At 42.5% G+C, this 19,092-nt stretch overlaps 2 long non-coding RNA genes across 2 annotated transcripts; both read left to right on the forward strand.

Annotated features, from left to right (window-relative positions):
* Positions 1-1,698: 1,698 nt before the first annotated feature.
* Positions 1,699-3,215, forward strand: LOC139788679 (uncharacterized). The gene is made up of 2 exons (XR_011722906.1): positions 1,699-1,964; positions 2,337-3,215. It is a non-coding gene; the product is annotated as an uncharacterized lncRNA (long non-coding RNA).
* A 9,998-nt stretch (positions 3,216-13,213) lies between these two features.
* On the forward strand, positions 13,214-17,282 carry LOC139797004 (uncharacterized). The gene is made up of 2 exons (XR_011726247.1): positions 13,214-13,541; positions 16,086-17,282. It is a non-coding gene; the product is annotated as an uncharacterized lncRNA (long non-coding RNA).
* Positions 17,283-19,092: the final 1,810 nt, after the last annotated feature.

Consider the following 19,092-nt stretch of genomic DNA (forward strand, 5'->3'; position numbering starts at 1 on the left):
CTACATTGCTAAGTGTCAGGGAATCCAAATTTTGTTTATGGCTTCTGTAATGCAAGTGAGCGAATTGTGATAGACCAGTGCCAAAACAGTCACTTTGCTCTGTTGGAGCAAACACCAGAGAACCTACTAGGTTGTACATACCAGTGTTAAGTACATGGTTAACAAGATCAGTGCAAGCATTTCTAGAAAAACATTTTCCACATCAGTAACTCAGAAACCTCTTAAATTTTAAATCAGGAAGACAATCACAAATGTCCTTGGAATAAATAATTTCTTTGTTGGTCTTTCTTGGACTGAGTCTCCCCATGGATCTCAGAAAAGCAATAAATAGCATGAGCAATGAGCCTGAGAAACAGGCAGAACATGCAGGAGAGCTCAGAGGAGCTTGGAGTTCAGGGATTGAGGTCCAGAAGCTTCCAGGTTGCTCTTCAAAAGCAGCAGGGAAAGGAAGTGCACCTGGGTTCAGCTGATGATAAATGTGGAGGTTTGAGTTACACCTTCCCAGAGCTTTGGTGCACTGAGCTGAAGCAAGAGATTCTACTGTAGTGTAACCAGCAGATAGCAGCCACAAAATGTCCTTGGAAACCACTATTCACCACCTCTTGTGGCAGAGCCTTCTCGGGGGGACATGCAGGTTGGGATGAAGCTATGTGGGACCTCCCACGCTTCACGTGGGCTCGTGCCCTGCAGTTCTCCCCTTGAAATGTGATGCTGCCAAAACCAGGGTGAGGCTGGAGGCCTCCCACCCCCACATCCAGTTCTGTGCCCACAAGCAGGGGACCTGACCTCTAGGTTGCTGCTCTTTCAACTTTTAGGAGGCTTTGCTACGCTGAGCAACCCCCACTTGCCCATCTGGCAGCTGGTGACCTGCTAGTGAGAGGTGGCACGGAGGAGGGGGGAGGTAGGAAGCTGTCTGCTGTCACTGTGGAAATGAGATCTCCTCCAGCCGGATTAATCTCCACAATCTGGGAAAACATGGTTTCAGTTTTCTCTTTTGTACAAGCAATCCGTGTTGTCAACTTAGATTATAGGGCCGAATGCCTGGATTATGCTGTCAAATAACTTGATTCTGCGGGACTGTGTTGCACGGGTCAGGTGTCGAGCTTCCCTCTTCTTCTTTCCACAGCCCTCCTGGATGATTTTTTTTACAGCCTGTTAAGAGGGAAGATGCCTTGAACCAAAGTGAGCAGAACAGAGAGGGACTAGGATACCTCCTGGAGTGAAGGATTGCGGCTGAGTGGATCTGAGGTTTCCACAGCAAAAGCAAGTTGTGCAGATACTTGTCTGAACCAGATGCTGGGCTCCAGACCAAGCAACAGATGCAACACTGCCGAGATTTTTCTCCATTTTGCCATTGGATTTATATACCTTGAACTTCAGGGAAGTTTGAATTTTGATTTTAATCATCTCAGGATCTGAAGCACCCCATACTATTGGGAGGCAGTGTGGTGAGCCCAGGAGAGAAGTGTGCAGTCACAACAGGATGCAGAACCTGGATCTGAGATTTCCGGCAGACCCACCTCCAATCTTTTCTATTAAAGTCTAATGAATTCAGCTGCAGACAATACCTGCTCTGTCCTGCTCGATTTCACAGCGCATTGCACTGCTCCAAGGCTCATTTGAGCCCACAGTAAATTAATATTTTACCTGTTGGAATGTTTTTTTGCTTCAGCTAGTTTAAAGGCAAGTTGTGGCAATGAGTGGGTGGGGTGTATTTTATTTAGATGGGGTGAAAATATTACTGTACTTGATCTGAGCAGCTGAAGAAATAGAAACCATAGAGAGGGAAAACCACCAAGTGAGGTGGAGAGGAAAGCGGGGGAAGGAGATGAGGGAGAAGGAGCTTTCTTGATGGAGTTGTAAAGAGTTTACAATGCTGACACTGGAGCACTTGTAAAAAGACAATAGATGGAAAAAAGGGTATGGTACTCCTAAGCAGGATGCCCCTATACAGCTGTGGCTTGGTAAGTAATTGTGCCAGACTGCTAGTTACCAGGAAGATTCCCTAGAGGACTGGGCAATGACTGCTGCCCAGTGCTTCCTTTGCTGGGTCCCAAGACTGTGCATAACTGAGCCTGGTGAGTCGAAAGGTTCTGGCACTATCTGTTTAAAAGTGGACTTTGTCTATTGCCAGGGAATACATCCAGAGGATTTCAGATCCCTGGGTGGCCAATTTTTACATTTCCCAAAAAAAAGTTGCAAGGTTGCTGTGTTCAAAGGTTTTCTTACAGCCTGTGGTACTTAGCGGGGAATATGTCAGGTTCACTGTGAATAAACTGTTTCAGTTACTGACTGTCCACTATGTAATTTTAAATCTTTTACCTTTCATCTCACAGCTGCAAAATATTTCCAAGAGCCAATGAAAGGAAGGCACAGCTGGTTCCACGGCAAAACGTGAAGCAGAGTGATGAACCACAAAAGGAAAAAGCAAAACCAGGAGGTTAAACATTAACCAGCTAATATGGGATGCTCCAGTGCCTTGGTGGCGATTAACAGGATAAAATGCCAGAACTTAAGAGACAGGCAGGAGACATGCTGGCATCTGAGACAACTCATGACAAGTCCCACTTCCAGCCAGCAGTGTGTTAACCAGCTACTTGTAAGTGCCATGGTCCTGTGCAACAGGGAGGATGGGGCATGTAGGCAAGGCACGTGGCTGTGCATCTGCTGCTGTACAAGGAGGATTTTGTGCCTTGGATTCAGGGAGCTTGGCACTGTTGCATCTCTTGTGTAACAGACGCTCCACTCTGAGTAACCAGAGAGTCCTCCCACTCCCCTGTATGTTCAGTTGCAAATTGCAAACATGAGAGACTGATATTTTTATGTCTGCTCTTTCAACTTCCCCAAGTTCCAGCTTTCAAGTAGTTTGTTTCCAAGCTGAATTGCCATGGTTATTTTGGTGTGAGTGTTTTGGATTATCCCACTAACAGCTTTGCTACTTGTAGATGCAATGAACATCCCTGGTCTTTTTATTATTGTTATATAATATTTTGTTATATATTATTTATATAACAATTTTTCACATTGTTATATAATTATTTATACAATTTATGTCCTTGACCGTGTTGGAATGAGCAAGAAGCAAATAACTTCTGATGTGTTAGACACTCGACTGTCTTTGCCTGGGAACATGCTATTAGACTTCATAGCTACTAAGGGCTATGAGTATGAATATTTACAGTGTATGAATTAAGGTGCTACAAAGTCACAGAGCAGCTTTTTCTCCATGTTGTTCATGTGCCATGTCCTACTCATCTAGCACTGTCAATCGGTCCAAGGAGAACATCAGTTGTCTTTGCTGATCACTGCATGAGACTTGCTTTTTTAGCTTTAAAAGGATGCGGTTCTTTTTCCACCTCTTTTTTCTCCCCACACTACTAAAAGGCACAAAATAAGCCCACTGTGGCAAAACACTGCTTTTGCAGCCCACAGCCTATCAAGAAAAATGTGTTTCTTTTTGTGAGGGAGTCCCAGACAAGAAGTTTTTGTCCGTGATTCTTTCAAGGTCCCCACTTTTCTAAAGCTGGGTCACATCTAGTCTCTGACCTGTTTGTCCCTCCCTCCATCCCACCAAGCTGCTGTGAACATCTCCAGTCCTACCCATTTAAGGTTCTCTAACCAGTGACATAATAATTGGGCAATTAATGAACCAAACCTTCACCATAATGAAGGATAAACATTGTTAGTGAGTCACTCTGAAACAGGGATCCAGGCTTCTGGAGTGTTTTTTTCCCCCAGCAAGCTGCAGCTGGTTGTAAGAGGGGTGTATCTTTTACATGTTCTGCCTTGGGGGCAAATGACTTCAAACAGGACTTTGCTTCGTGGCTGGAGAAAACAACCATTTGTTTGCAGTTTTCCTTTCAAAGGGGTGAGTCGAAATCATGCTTGCTTGCTTGCTTGAAGCTAAGTAGGACCTTCAAGGCCAATCCTTTTCCTGTAGTGGCGATTTTCAAAGGAAAATCTCTGCTGGATTTGTCCATGCAGGGCACTCTTTGAAGGGACTGTGGCTGGACCCCTGCCTGCAGAGAGTGATGGTGCCCACAGAGTGAGCTGAGAGCAGTGACAGGAGCTCCCATGTCACCCACCACGGCCCATTTTGCTGTCACTAGTGGAAGGGATGCTGTGTACTAACACCTTGCTGGTTGTTGGATGAAGCTTTTGTAGGGTGAGGCTCAAGCCAGTAACACTATGCACAATCATCTTGGGTTAGTGGTTTACCTCAAAAAACGGAGGAAATCAGTTAGCTCTTTCAGCAGAAGATTACCACAGCCACAGTGGCTTTGCAGCAGCGTAGGTTGGTGGATATTACTTAGAGGTGGAGAAAAGGGTAATTGCTGTGGCAGAGCTCAGGGATTTTCCTGCGTGGTCCCAAATTGGCAGCAATGGTTGTGGGGATCCAGATTTCCATATCTGGGATGTCTCAGCAGAGGCCAGCATTTTACCCACCTACATACTTTTTCAGCAGATGTGTTTATAGCCTGAAGCAGTCTGACATCCAGACTGGAAGACACCTCCTTACCATCCGAGATGCACTTTGAAGGAGCTTAGTCAGACTTGATGCTCTTGGAATTGCACTAGAAATCCCAGCAGAGGGTGGAGGGATTGCATCTCATCAAGGCCCAGTGGGTAGAAAGTAAAATGCTGCACTGTTTCCTGTTGAGGGAGAATCACTTAAGCAATAAACAGGTGCCTACCACTCCTGGCAAACTGCCTGTGGATTTTGTGGGTGTGAGAGGCTTCAGGTGAGGAAGAAATGGGGTTCAGAACAGGTATTTTCTTCTCAGTGAGTCTAATCACCCCAGCCCTCTCTAGTCAGCAAAGAGACAGCTTCACCTACGGAGAGATGCAAAGCAACAAAATTAGGTGCTCACTCTGAACCATCCTGTGAAAGTTGCCTTATTTCTTCATTGAATTTGGGGAAATTAATTGCACAGGATCTTCTGGCTTCCATTTACATTCTCAGTATCACCTTAATTGGAGATTGTACATGCTTCATCTGTTCTCTTGCATGGCCTCTGGGAGCAGGCAAGAATGGCTTGGGATTTGAAAGATCTTCCTGTGGTTTCAATTAGTCACAGAAGTTGCTTGTGGCCTAATTCAAATGGCCTGCAGACATGAGGGAAAAAGACTTCTAGGTAAAGCTGTGAGGAAACATGGAGTGTGCCCTACATCAACACAGAATCAACACCACTTATAAAGTCTGCAAACAATATGGCAGTGGATTATTGCACTTTTTATGCCTGATTGTAGTGGCTCAGAGAGGCTGTGACAGACTGGCTTGTTCCTTTAGGAGTCCATACAATGATCACAGGATCCCTACACAGAGGGTGGACAGAAGGGCCCCATGCTAGTGGGAACACTGAGGAACAGATGCTAAGCAGGCTATATACTCCTGTTCATATTCAAGCCATACATTTAAGCCTGGTTGCACACTGCTAGGAAATAGCTGAATCATCCCTAGAAACCTAGAAGAGCTGACCTATAAGGACCTATAAGGAGGAAGCAAACTATTGCAGTGGTCCTGACACAGGCAAGGGAAATGAAGATATCTCCAGAGGTTTTAACTTTGGCTAGATGTAGAAGCAACGTCTACCTTGTATGTTAGGGAATAGCACTCCTAAAAGACTCCTCTTGGGGCTGGCAGAGTAAGGAAAGGCAGCAGCTTCCATATGGGGAGAACAGCAACAGCTCATGAGCTTCAGGGATCCTGGGCAATTGAGGCAGGAGGAAACTGTCAGCCCACCTAGTGTGACCTCCTGCAATCTCTACAGTTCCCTGGGTATCTCTGGAAAAAATCACCAAAATGGTGTCTGACTGCAGCTTTCCTTCCCAAACAGTTCCTGTTTGGCTTTAGAGGGTGAAAGAAATGGAAATTTTTAATGGATAACCCACATTCACAGGTTTTTGCAAAGCCCACACTCCGATTGACACTGAGATTGACTGTGAAATGCTGTGACAAAGCCAGGGCAGTTCTTTCAGGGAATGCCAGAAGAGAAGTGGGACCTCTTGTCCCATGACCACTGCCACAGCTCCCCTCTCAGCAGATCTCTGCAGCATGCTGCACCTCTGATGGGAAATTCCTACAGTCCATTTCTGCTGAGATGCAGAAGGCAGATCCCATGACTGCACATGGCTTAAACATTGCTGAGATTTTTCCTCTAGCTGTCACTGAAAATCTCCACAGGAGGAAGAACTGAGACATCTAGTCAAAGAAAACTGGGGAGCATTTCCAGCTGTCCAAAAGGTAGCCAGGAGGCATAAGGTACATTCCCCACCGTCCCAGCTCCTGCCACAGTCTGGTTTTCATCCAAACTAAAAGTGCTCTAGGACTTAACAGGAGGAGAAAACAGAATTTCCAGGGAAGTGAGAATATCTTTCAAGAGTCCCTCTGGAACAAGCATTAGCCAGCTCAGCCACATGCAGTGAAAAGGATCCCGCTTTGTCCACCTCTGCTGTTCCATCTGTGCAGCTCTAAAAATAGCTTCCCACTGCTGAAAGCACTCCACTTCTCTTCTCAGTCCATGCCTTTTTCCTGTCCTGACTCTGTGCTGTCTCCTCTTTCAGCTGTGCAGAGTGAAATGGCCATCCATACTGACTGGCAGAGGGAATAAACACTTGAACAAAAAATACTGCCTTGCAGTGAGCAAGGCATCTTGCTCTCCTCATATTTCCATTTAAGTCTTCAGTTAAGCCAGGTAACTTTTCTGCTTACCCAACTTAACTGAAGCTTTGCAGGTACAAAAATATTTGCTCTGTCAGGGCAGAGAGCAGCCATTGTTTGCCACAGCCCAAAATCCTTGCAAATGTTTTCTTGTGTCTTCTTATTCTCATCTCCTTTGGCTAAACCACAGCACAATAACCCTTTGTAACACAAACACCTTGGTATGGCATGTTAGGATCTGTTCCACTGAGCCAATTTGGAAAGAAAGCATGCTTGTAACCATGTAATTGAACTGCACTGATATGCATGTGCCAGGGAACATTAACTTCTCCTAAACTCTCAATAGTTTCACATTCATGGTATTTTTCCAGATGGATTATAGCTGAAACTGTATCTTTAATGTCCTTAAGATACAGCACAGCAACCCATAAACTTCTTGAGCTCCACAGAGCATTGGGTGGAAAAGCATTTGCTGTGCCAGGTTTCTCCACTAAGTGTTTCTCCTGACAGTGGCATGGTAAAAAAAACCCCCAACATGTTAACCGTGAGATTTGAGGGCTACAATGCTTTTGGAAAGGAAAAATGATGTTGTGAGCGAAGGTTAACCTGCAGTGATTGATTTACTTAAGCTTTAAGCAGTCATGCTGAACCTTTGGATAAATGTTTATTTAACATTGAGAATGTGTTGTTCATTTTCATGACACAACAAACAGTGTGTCTGTGCCTGCTCAGACATGGCAAGGTTAGCTAAAATTTCTGACTTTAAAAAAAACATTAAAAATCCTAATGTTAGGGAAGGTTGTGAAAAAATATTTTGCCAATGAAGGGATGAATGGAATAACATTTCAGGTCAGTCTCTATGGTTTTATACGAGAGGCCGAGAAAGGGATTGTCACAAATAGAATGAGAGATAGTAAAAAGTATTTATCAGTAAAGCCCAGTACTCACTATAGGCCTGGCCTGATATGCATTAATCCACATCTGAGTTGAATGTCTGTGTGATTAGCCAAAATGTTAATTCTGGAAGGGAGATGAGTCTCATCCATCTCTCTCCTGCCTGTCCCTGGCCAGGCTTTAGGCTTGGTATTTCCTGCTATCAGACTGTGAGTGTGCAGCAGTACCAGAAGTCATCAGGATCTGAGGCTGTCCTGTGCTTTGAAGGCACCAGAGAGCATTCAGCAGAAGCTTGACATCAGCTTGCTGTGGAATGGGAAGGTCTGTGGCACTGGACAGCAAGGGGAGTGAATTTAATACAGTATGGAAAAAAACACAACTATGGCTTTTTGGTGCCTTCCATAAGGCAAAGAAAAAGCATGTCAAGGTAGAATGACAGATGGTATCTGCTAGGTGAACACTAAAGCATCTACCAGCTCAGAGGGGTTTTAGGAAGCTCACCTAAGGAACCAGAAGATCATTTTCCAGAATCAGTGGAAACAGAGCCCCTCCTGAAGTCAAGCCCTCTAGACATGACCTAATGTGGACATATGCCACGGTCCAGTGTAAAAAATAATCTTTTGGCCTTACACTTTAATCGCCTCCGTCAGGATGGCTGGAAACTGTCTCTGAAAAAAAGCCATCATGCCTGGGGAAATTAGAAATCTTACCTTCTGCTGGCAGCTGGCAAAGTCTGAGAGTGTTTTTAGCACTGAGGAGGTAAGCAGGATGGATCAATTCCCCAGCACTCTGGCATTGTCCTCTTGTATTTCATGTTGTTCACAGCAATTAGGCAGAAAAGTATCAAGGCTGAATCCTTATTCTTATACAGTAGGACAATTCTGACACCATTTTTGAGCAAGAAGCTTGCACAGCAGGTTCAGAAGGCCCCAGAGCTGGCCAGTGATTGTGCTGGATCCAGAAGTTCCCCTCTCAAATCTTTATTTCTTTGCCTCTGGGGACTTACCCAAGTAGCAGCAGTTGCTGCCTCTGCAAAAAGCCAGACTCTTGCAGCATTGATCCTAAACCGAGGGTCTATGGGTGGGCTCCTTTCAAAAGGTGCATGAAAAATAATGAAGAAAACTCTTTCAACTGGCAGGCTGCCTAAATTCCTTAGAAGGATACCTGCACTTCCCTTGGAAGTCTTCTAGGGACCTCCACATCAAAAAAAAAAGGTTGGAAACCAAAATCCTTGAGAGATTACCACTAATATTGGTTATGACATCCAGATTACAGATGTTCTTGTTCCTCTTATTTTATAGAGAGCACTCTCCTGAATAAAAAAACTTAAAAAAAATAAAAAAAGAGAAAGGAAAAATTAAAAGCCCAAGCACAACATGTAAAAAGTTTACTAAATGAAGGTATCTGCAATAAATCCAGTAAAACTTTTTTTTTCACTTTATATAAGACCCATCTTTCATTTATGCCATTTTACATTCAGTAGAAGCTTCATGGGATTCACTTAATAAGTAAGTAGAGCAGAGCACAGCTAATCCCTCTGGGGATTATTCTGAAGTTCTTATTCAGGCAAAACTCCAGTGACGTCAATGAGCCTTCGTTTCACCCTGTAAGGATTCAGGAGTGGGTTCTATCGGATTAAATACAACATTGCCCAAGATTTTACTCTCCAAAATTATAGTAATCTCAGGCTTTGGTTCTTTTGATTACAAGTAGGGTGCAGAACACTGCCAGTTTAATAGCATAATCGTACCAAATAACATCAGACCTGCATGCTGCATGCTTGTCTTATTGTAGTACCAAACTGGCTGCCAAAATGCTCCTGCTTTTTCTGAACATGTCATCTCTACTAAGAATATGGCAATTATGGTAAGATTTGGACTAGTTCTCCATTATTCATGGGCAATTCATACTCCACTTACATAACAACTGCTATGGGTCTTCTATTTATTTTCTTTTTTAGTTCAGTAATTTCTCAACTCTATGGGTAATCTGGATGGTTCAGGGCTGATTTTTTTTCTTCCTAAATATGCAATTCTTGTATTTGGATTTTCAAGAGGAGTGGGAGAAGATAAATTAACTCTTTGATACCATGTTGCATTCTCCAAAGAGCAACACAATTTCACAGAAAGCCTACCCAAACTGGGACAGGGATATTGAATTCTGGGAGAAGGGAGAGGGAATGGGTAGAGATGAGCCTGCCTTTTATAAGTGTGCAGTGTGCTTAGTGGAGGGAACATTGTCAGCAATTCATAAGCTGTTCATCAGGTCAGAAGCAATAAGGAAGAAGAACGATATGGTTCAGTGGTCAGTCAGATCATAAGTCTTCCCATAATCCAAGCTGTACAGTGGCATCTGGCAGAAAGGCTAGATCTAGAGTCTCTATTTTTGTCTCCATTCTGATTTTTAATAGATATTCATTTGTACACACTTATTTAATCTTATTACCATGACCCTGTACTTGTTCCAAATTTCCACAGGAAAAAAAAAATGTAACTTGTTTCAATGGGCAAAACCTCAGATTAAGATGAAGAAGGAAAACTGTAAAGCCCAGAACTCCTAAAAGTGAGTATTTAAAGCAATTTTTGCTGGGCACAAACCTCAGTGATTGGGTGGGTGCTGAAGAAACTATATTTTTCAGCAATCCGATCTCACTGACATACAGTTCCAAAACTGAGATTATTTGTCACCTGATCTCAATTGTCACCTGAGATATTTTCTAGATGAAAAATTAAATGTGTTTGGTTTTTTTCAAGGAGGTTGAAACTATTTAGATGAGGGAAACATTTAGGCAGGGAAATATAGACCTTGCAAATCAAATGAGAAAATTCATTACTCCTAAATCCCATCTAAGCTCCAGTGTTTACCAAGCTAAAGTCCTGGAAACATTTCTTCAGAGAACATAAATCTCTGGGGTATGTGGCTTGTCCTGATCTATGTTGTAACAGGATGAGAGCACCTAGGCTAATGCATTAGATAAATAATGCCTCAAGTTCCCAAGGACACTTGCTCAGGAGTCTTTCTTCCATTGAAATTACAGGTTGGGCTGATGGGCTGAGCCTCCCACAGCCCTATTCACAGGAAACAGAGAATATTTCATGTCTGAGCAACCTTCAGAAGGTCGCCTGTTTTTATCCCCCCAGTCAAAGTGGGGCCAGTCTTGAGATAAGATGCCAGTTAGGTCAGCACCATCGGGGATGAGGATTTCAATCAAAGTAGGTAACGGAGGCCTTGATCTGAAATCCTATCTGGCTGCCAACAGGGTCTACTGAAAAGGATTTTAATCAGTGCAAAGGGCTCACGTTGACTTCCGTGGGAGGTGGGTCAGACATCAGTTCAGTGAGCCTGGCTGCTAGAGTCAAATCATGGGATAATACAACTGGGCTTTTGTTGGCAGCATTCAAGGCGCCAGATTGTGTTCTCTCCTGTATTGGTGTCTATCCAAAATAACTCCATTCACGTCAGTAGAGCAATTCTCTACTTGTTCCTGTGTAATTAAGAGAAGAATCTTTCCCACTGGGTTGGTGAAATCACTCAGCATCCAGGCTATGGATAATCTGTATGTATTCTTGACTGTCAGCATGAGAAGATTTAGGGATCCTGTGCAGGACTGAACATTTTTCTGTAGGCTTCCAGATTGCAGTCATAAAATCATAAAGCTTGCTAATAAGGACTTTTCAAAACCAAACCTCACCTGCGCTGCAAGAACCTTGGCATTTCTACCCAGTTTGGGAATACCAAACTGAGTATAGAATTATGTTACGTATTGACTATATGGGTACAGCAGCTGCAGGAAAAATATGAGCCTGTGTCCTTCTTTGGTGCAGTAGCTGCCAGAGATGGAGCACAAGAGGTCTGTCCTTCCATGTCTCCCACTAAGGGTTTTATTTCTGTGATATGTAGTAGATTTTGTAAGCCACGAGAAAAAAAAAAAAAGGAAAACCTTTAACATCAGAAACTTCTGAGTAAATACAGAATCCCAGGCAGAGCTAGCATCAGCCTAGCTAACGGAATCACTTAGAGACATGATCCCCTGAGGAAAAATCTGGGAGCTGGAAATGTCAGAGGAAGATTTGTAAAAGGAACAAAAAGGCAAAAATCCTTCACAACTTGACAGCAGATTTTTTAAATACTACCTCACATGCTAGGACCACAATGCTGCTATGAATGTCAAAGGTGTTAAGCATGTTTGGCAACACAGAATTTGAAAATAATGCTTCAGAAAAAGAAAATCATCACCCAAGAGAAGCTGCATGGAAATTCATTTGCAATACCTTGGAGAACACAAGAGAAACTTCTGCTCTAATCAACAGACTAGATATTTTTGCTAGCTAATTTGTATCAGAAGGGAGAAGGCAGGATAATCAAGTGTGGATGGTCTGATCCAAAAGGGAAGCACAATTGTGGCTGCAGCAGAAGGAGAGATGCTCAAAAACAGGGCATTCACCTGTCCTTCCTGACAGAGACCATCTCACTCAGGGTCTCACCTGAGCTGTCAGGGGTAAGCAAAATGGGACTCCCTGGCATGTGGAATGAACGGTGTTAGCCTTATGAGAGCAAATGCCAGAAACCAGAAAGCAAAGGCCCATTCAGATGATAAATTCTTTGGGTAGCTCTCAGAAGCACCCACCTAATGTCCTGATAGAGGTACCCAACCAAGTCTTGTATCAAAGAGATCTGCTGCATCTGTCACCTTCAATGGAAATTTTAAACAGTGCAGACTTTGACTTCAAAGCTAGTTGCACAGCAGCATAGAGTTTAGTCTTGAACTACCCAGGAACCGTACTCATTCCTCACTCCCAGTCACCTTCATCAGCTACTGGCAGAGATCACACATATATAAACATTTTCTTCTAGGACACAAGTCATCCCACTGAGTACGTGGTGCTGGGAAATACTTCTATACCTAGAAGGACAAGTGACTCCATCCATGGTCACTAGTGTTTCTTCACCTGGTGTAAAAAAGCCTAACAAAGTCGCTCCTTTATCTGATGTTTAACCTCATGAATATCCCTTTCCTCCTATGAATGTCCCAGCACAGAGACACTTAAACATCAATATGTGAACATGCAGCACAGGAAAGCCATGCTCCTTAACACTTCATGAGTGGTGGGTGAGAAGAATCTACAAACCAGACCCTTTGTAAAACTCTTCTTTTTAGGATATATTCACCAGGTAATTACATTTCACCTGAAGCATAAAACCTTAGCTAACAAAAATCACTGTCAGAATCTCAAGTTTTGAGTTGATGTTTTTTCTTGGTATTTGTTTTGCATCAGGGCCAAGTTCTGTTTCAATTCTCACTGCACTTCTTAAAAAGTTCCTAGGACAGCAAGTGTTGGTATAATCCTGTAATTGTTTGGACTACTCCTTAAAACATCAAGCAAGCTAATACTCCATAATTTAAACTAAAATTATTTGTGTGTGAGCAAAAAGAATGGGCATCAGCAGTAGAATAAACTTGCCATTCATTGTGTGAATTATTTTCATCCCAAGGTTTAAAGCATATCGTTACTTAAGCCTTGAAGTAGGTCTGTGATGCACATTAAGTGAGTAATAAGAACCTCCTAATTTTGCAGGATCAAGCTACTTTGGTCCTTATTTTTAAAGGTTCTGCCCAGCTGCAAAATTCTCTGTTTTCAGCTGGAGTCTCAGGGATTTGCAAAAAGTCAAACTCAGGGTTTTCAGTTAGATGCAAAATAATGATCAAATACTGGTGTACTTGATTGACTTGAGATAGCAGGAGGTGTCAGTGGCAAAATTTGAAGCTGAACATAGGTGAGCAGATTTAATTGCCCAAGTGCCACCTTATGATTCTATACCTCTCTAACCTAGTGCATCTTCTTTCTTCTTGAAGTTTTAGGCTTGTATCATATCCTTGATAACCAACTGGTCAGCAACACATTTATTTAGAAGCATATGCTGTCATTGTCCACTCTTTATCAGAGAACTGGACTGAAGAAACTTATCTTCCAACTACTAAATTCAGGTAAGGAATCAGGAACATAATCTCCACTCCTTCTTGACTTCTTCCATGTACTCTGCCTTGAACATAGAGGTCTTCTGAAAGCTCACCAGGTTTCAGGCTTATGTCTGAGGTTGTCCTTGCTTTGATAGTTTTGGTGTTATAATGACAATTTAGCTTGGATTTTATTTCCCATTTCAGTAGTAGAAGGATGCTTAAAAAACATACAGGGGTGATACTCGTTATTTAGCTCTCTACAGATGTTGTATTAATCATAGTAGGTAAATACTTTATCTCCTTGCTTCACTCTGATCTATAGCAAATGGCTTTGACCCACACCCTCATTAATTAGGATATAACCCAGAACTTACCCAACTACACCTTTCAAATGCAATAAAAATCAGATCCCTGCCATGTAACAACTCTATTAATTCTCTGTGAGATCGTCATGTCCCTTTCAATTATAGCCATGGCCTAACTTATCAAAGTACACATACATTTTCTGGAAGGGATGGATTTATCCAGTTATTTATAAATACGAGGATTTGCTTTTCACACTCTGGTACACTTTTATTCATGTCTGAATTGTATACTTGACTAACACAGCAGAAATGGCCAGTTTCCCTTAGAAGTACAGATCTGCCACATGACTCTTTTATCCCATCACTGAGGGCTTGACTCCACACCTCCTTAAATGTGAAGTCAAAAGACCATATTATTATTATTATAGTGCTAGCTCATAAAATGTTCTCAGCAGATGGCTTGGAGGCTTCTTGCTTTCCTACATCAAAGAACAGGTATAAAGGACATGATTCTCTAGCAATAGTCTTCTTTCTAATTTCTGGATTTCCTATAAGTGCCGAGTGCATGCCCAGATGTCTTAGTCACAAAAGCTGGTGATGAAAGCAGATTGTTTACCTATAGAAGGTGAACAAGTTATGTAAGCATAGGAGACTCTACCTGGTTAAAGCAGGGGAAAAAATTCTAGCTCAAGGATCAAAGAAGCACGAGTAGCATAGGTTTTGGGACCAGAGCATTTAAATTTTGTCTCCCTGGCAAGGTCCATTAATGCACAAGATCATTTGTCTAACAAATGTTCAGTGCAGTGGGACTACATTCATGGGGGAATGTGGAATCACTGTGGAAAACCTCAGTCATTTCTTCTAACCCTGGCTTCCCTTCCTGGAGAAGTGAACAGAAAGCTTCTCAGCCTCAGCAGGCAGTGCCTCCCACTGGCTGTGTGGCCTCTCACCCATCAGGCGCGGCACCTACCTCAGAGCACACACGGCCTTCGCCTCAGCTCCTAAACAAAAGATGTAGCTAGGGCTGTTCCAAAGGAAAGTATGGCCAGTGTAACCAGGTTTAAAGTCAAAAGATTTCTTTGACTAGAAGGAGGAACTCGCTTGTCACTTCTACTCCACAGCAAGCTGGGCTTTATGGGAGGTGGAATTTCAATTGAAATGTTAGGTTTGTGCCCACCTCAAATGCAAAGGGCTTTGTGGTGTCAAGGTCCCAAGTGTGACTTGTAGTTTGTGTGACTACAAAACGCAGCTTGGCCTTCCCTCGTTCACAAAGAGCTTTTACTTAATAGTCCTTTTTCATCTCCTATTTATATGGGGGGAGAGGATATCAACTGGATAACAGTGAGCTGAATAGATGATAAACATCTTGAAAGCCTTGCTTACAAATACTGCTCTGAAACCCTACATGTGCTGTAACTCACACTCTTTACAAGAACCTGGTATATCATCCAAAGAATGAGTGGCATTGGAGTAAGTACGATTCAGAACCATCTGCTTTGCAGAGAGGATGAAGATAAAGATAAGGCAGCAGAGTTTTCTCTCACATTTCTTTTGTGTCATGACACAAACTGCCAGGTATCTGTTGTTTGCTAATTTCCTACCTGCCCCAGGACAGCAGAAAGATTTCCCTGCACCTAACAAGATGTGATCCTTCATTCCACACAGCTTGCTACAGTTCTTCAGCAACCACTTCAGACCAGCCAAGGTTATCAGTCTCAAGGTCTGTAAGGAAGAAGGTAGTCCCAAGAGAGTGGCAGAGCTTGACTCCCAGCAGCTATCTACCCCATGTTTGGTGGTTCTGAGGTGTTTAGCTGAGGGGGATCAGCTCTGCTCTCAGTAAGCACCTGCTCACATGCTCAGTAGGGTATGGTAGTGATCTAGACGTTGGGGTGCATGAGCTTAGGAAGGACAGGCAAGTTGTTCATCCCAATTTTTCCTTATTAACTAGACAGTACTGAAAAAATATTATCTCTATTTACTGTGCAGCTCTGAGTATTTTCTCACAGGGTGTGACTAAAACCAGTCAATATCTAACCTGTACAGTGACAGGGCTTGTGACCTGTGCTGTCAAAGGAGTGGTTTACCACACCAAATGTCATGTCATCGGGGAAGAGAATGACTAATGCTTTTATTGATTAGTTCCTCTTCCCGATTAGTTCCCACTTACACTTAGAGCATATCTCCTCAGTCGCAATTTCACTACCTACAGATATTCCCATACTGTCCTTACTACTTAACTGACATGTATGCATTTATTTCACTGCAGGAGTTTGATTCTGGTTAAAGCAGAAGACACCAAAAGTTAACTCAGCTGAAAATCCATTGAAGCCAGTAAGCAGACATCAGTCTTGAATTTGTCCTACAGTCTGTGATATTAAGGAAAAAGGCCACAGATAAATTGTTGATATATGTACTTGCTAAGTGGTATTTGCACCTCAAAGCATAGTTGAATCTTAGAAGAATACAACTCTTTCAGCTTTCTTGGATGCTGTGCCAATGGTTCAGCCTGAGGCTAAAATATATCATAGGCTTCTTTTAGTTATTCCAGCACAATTTTATTGACTCAATGTGTTCAATGTCTCTGCTATTGCCCTTATTAAGAAAGAACTATTGCAGATTCTAGATGACAGTTTTCTGAACCAAATCCTTACCAGAGGAAAACCAGGATCAACTGCCCGAATATCCAAGATCCATCTACGAACTACAGAACTTGCCATGTACCTACAATGTCTTGTGGTATCTTTAGAATTACATCACTGTAGCTTGAGAACAGCCAGCCTGGGAAGAAAATTGACATTACTGTCTGCTCAACCATATGCCACAAAAAACACTCTATCCTATGTTAGGTGAACAAAAATGGGGAAGACTAAGAAGATATTTACTGTCTACAGAAAAAGGGAGGGAAAAAATTATATTGCCTAATAGCTACAGGAGTCTGCATGCATGCATTAGACATAATATGTACACTATATAAACCCACACATGCAAAGTGATAAATTAATTGCAGATGGAGTACAGTAAGCTCAGTCCCCTGAGACTTAAACAGTAATATACAACAACAACAACACAGTCTCCAGGACATGAATCCACCACCCACATCCAACACAACTTGGGGCTTCTTAAATCATTATGCCAAATTGTAATGCAAACAGTGTACAGAAGGAGGAACAAAGAAAATAATTGACATGTCTACCCTAAGGCTTTTCTAAAGATTAGAGAGGCAAGCCCCAGGGTTGTTATGTTATTTTCTTTGTTTTTATCCTTTTGCTGGTTGTTTGTATTAATTTTGGCACTGGATGATTTAGAGTGCCCCTAGTTTTGATGGATGCAGGTGGAGGCGTGTGCATGGTTCCTTAGTGAATAATGTTAGCACTGTGGATTACTTTAAGTGGCTCTGCTATCAAAGACCTCTGTCTTAATTTGAAGATGCATTTAGGTGATTAAATAATGTCTTTAAGCTAGATTCATTTGTCTTCTCTGATTTTAGTGGTGTTCTAATTAAAGTTCCAAATACATAATTATATAAAACAGGATGGTGAGCAACTTACTTTCCCTCACTATGAATTAGTGCATGATGGAGAGGCAAGGAGAAAATTACTTCACATGCAGGAGCACAGGGGAAGACTTTGGGCTTACAGACAGCAATTGGATACCACAGGACTTGAAACCACCAGCTATGCAGTTTGGGAATAGGTGCACCAAAGGGTTCAGGTCACAGAGGAGGGATGTCAGCAGCAGAGGGAAGTTTGAGGGCACTGGCTGAGTGATGGTATGAGGAGAGGTGTACATAAATATTTGTGAGGAATTAACACTCAGTGGAGAGTGGAATTACTTATCTAGGAACAACAGGATGAGCATGATAAAGCAGCCCTGTAAACACGATACAGAGCAGTGCTGCAAGAACTATGTTGTTCATCTAAAACAGGCACTGGAAACAAGAGCTACCCCTGTAAGATGGTGCTTGGCTTCATCAGGAAGAATTTTGCCACAGCCTAGTGAGGAAGAGAGATTGAAAGAAAGGGTGATGCTTGCAGTCTAAATTCCCCTATCTACCTATCAGCTCTTATCAGCAAGACCACCCAGGGAAACCACTCTACAGGAAACTTCAGACTCTCTTCATTCTCTCTCCCACTTTTTTCCCCCACATAAACCAGGGGATCTTGTCCTGTGCACAGATATTCACCTGAAATGCACTCATCTCTGAGTTGAATTGCAGCATCCCAGAAGTGGAGAACTAAACTCACTTTGGTGTTCGAGGGAAGGGGAAAGGGTAATATGGAGGGGCATATGAAATGCCTTTTAGTTGATTTTCTACAGAGCACATAGAGTTTGAAGGTCTTTCCAGCAGGAAATGGCAGAGGAGACTGAGAACATGGCAGGAACAAGGGAGAGATTCCCATACATCCTAAATTGCATGAAACAGCTGGGGTCTTTTGCTTTAATGGGTGAAGGATTAAGATGATCTTCCTTTATTCTGCATATTCTTTTTCAAGAAGATAAAGGCAAGTCAAACTGTGGTGTTAATCTATTCTCTCCAGGGAGAACAAATTTTAAAAAACAGTTCTGTAAAATAGGGTTTATACAAATTAGATCCAGAAGGTTTACACTCTCTCGGCCTATGAATTCAAAGACCTTATAAATCTATGGGTGCTGATGGAGATACTTCACACTCACACCCTATATAAATCATAGAAGAACTGGAACAAAAAAATGTCAGCAGGAAAAACAAATATTTCTTGTTATCACCAGCTGATAAAGAGTGGAAAAAAAGAGGTATGGGAAAATGGGGTGCAGTGCCTTCGGGGTACTGCTTTGTACTTTCCACAGGCATCAGCAACAGTGTCTTAAGGCATTGTGCAAATGCAGCCCTTGTGATGACACACACAGTCCTTAATGTGCTCCAAAGGCAGGAGATTGACATCAACATTGTTACTCACTCAATGTGGTGATGAAAGCTCCCACCTACAATAGCGATCCACTGATTTCTTAAGGAATTTTCTAAGCATGAGAAAAATGCGAAAGACATTTATAAATTATTCGAAATCTCATTAAAGGTGTCAGGGGTTTGTTTATCTTACTTTTTTTTTTTCTTTGAAAGATGGAGTTTGTTTTTAAAGATACCTCTTTGTGGGAAGCTGCTGAATACCCTGTCATCCTTGTTCAGGTCCTTACAATAAGTCATCTTCAGCCCCCTTAACTTCCCTTCCTTCCTTGCCCCTGAGCCACTCAGAAATGTTGCTGTGTCTGCTTGCTCTGTATTCTCCTATCCAAGG

Source organism: Heliangelus exortis, chromosome 1, assembly GCF_036169615.1.
Source record: "Heliangelus exortis chromosome 1, bHelExo1.hap1, whole genome shotgun sequence".
Lineage (NCBI taxonomy): Eukaryota > Metazoa > Chordata > Aves > Apodiformes > Trochilidae > Heliangelus > Heliangelus exortis.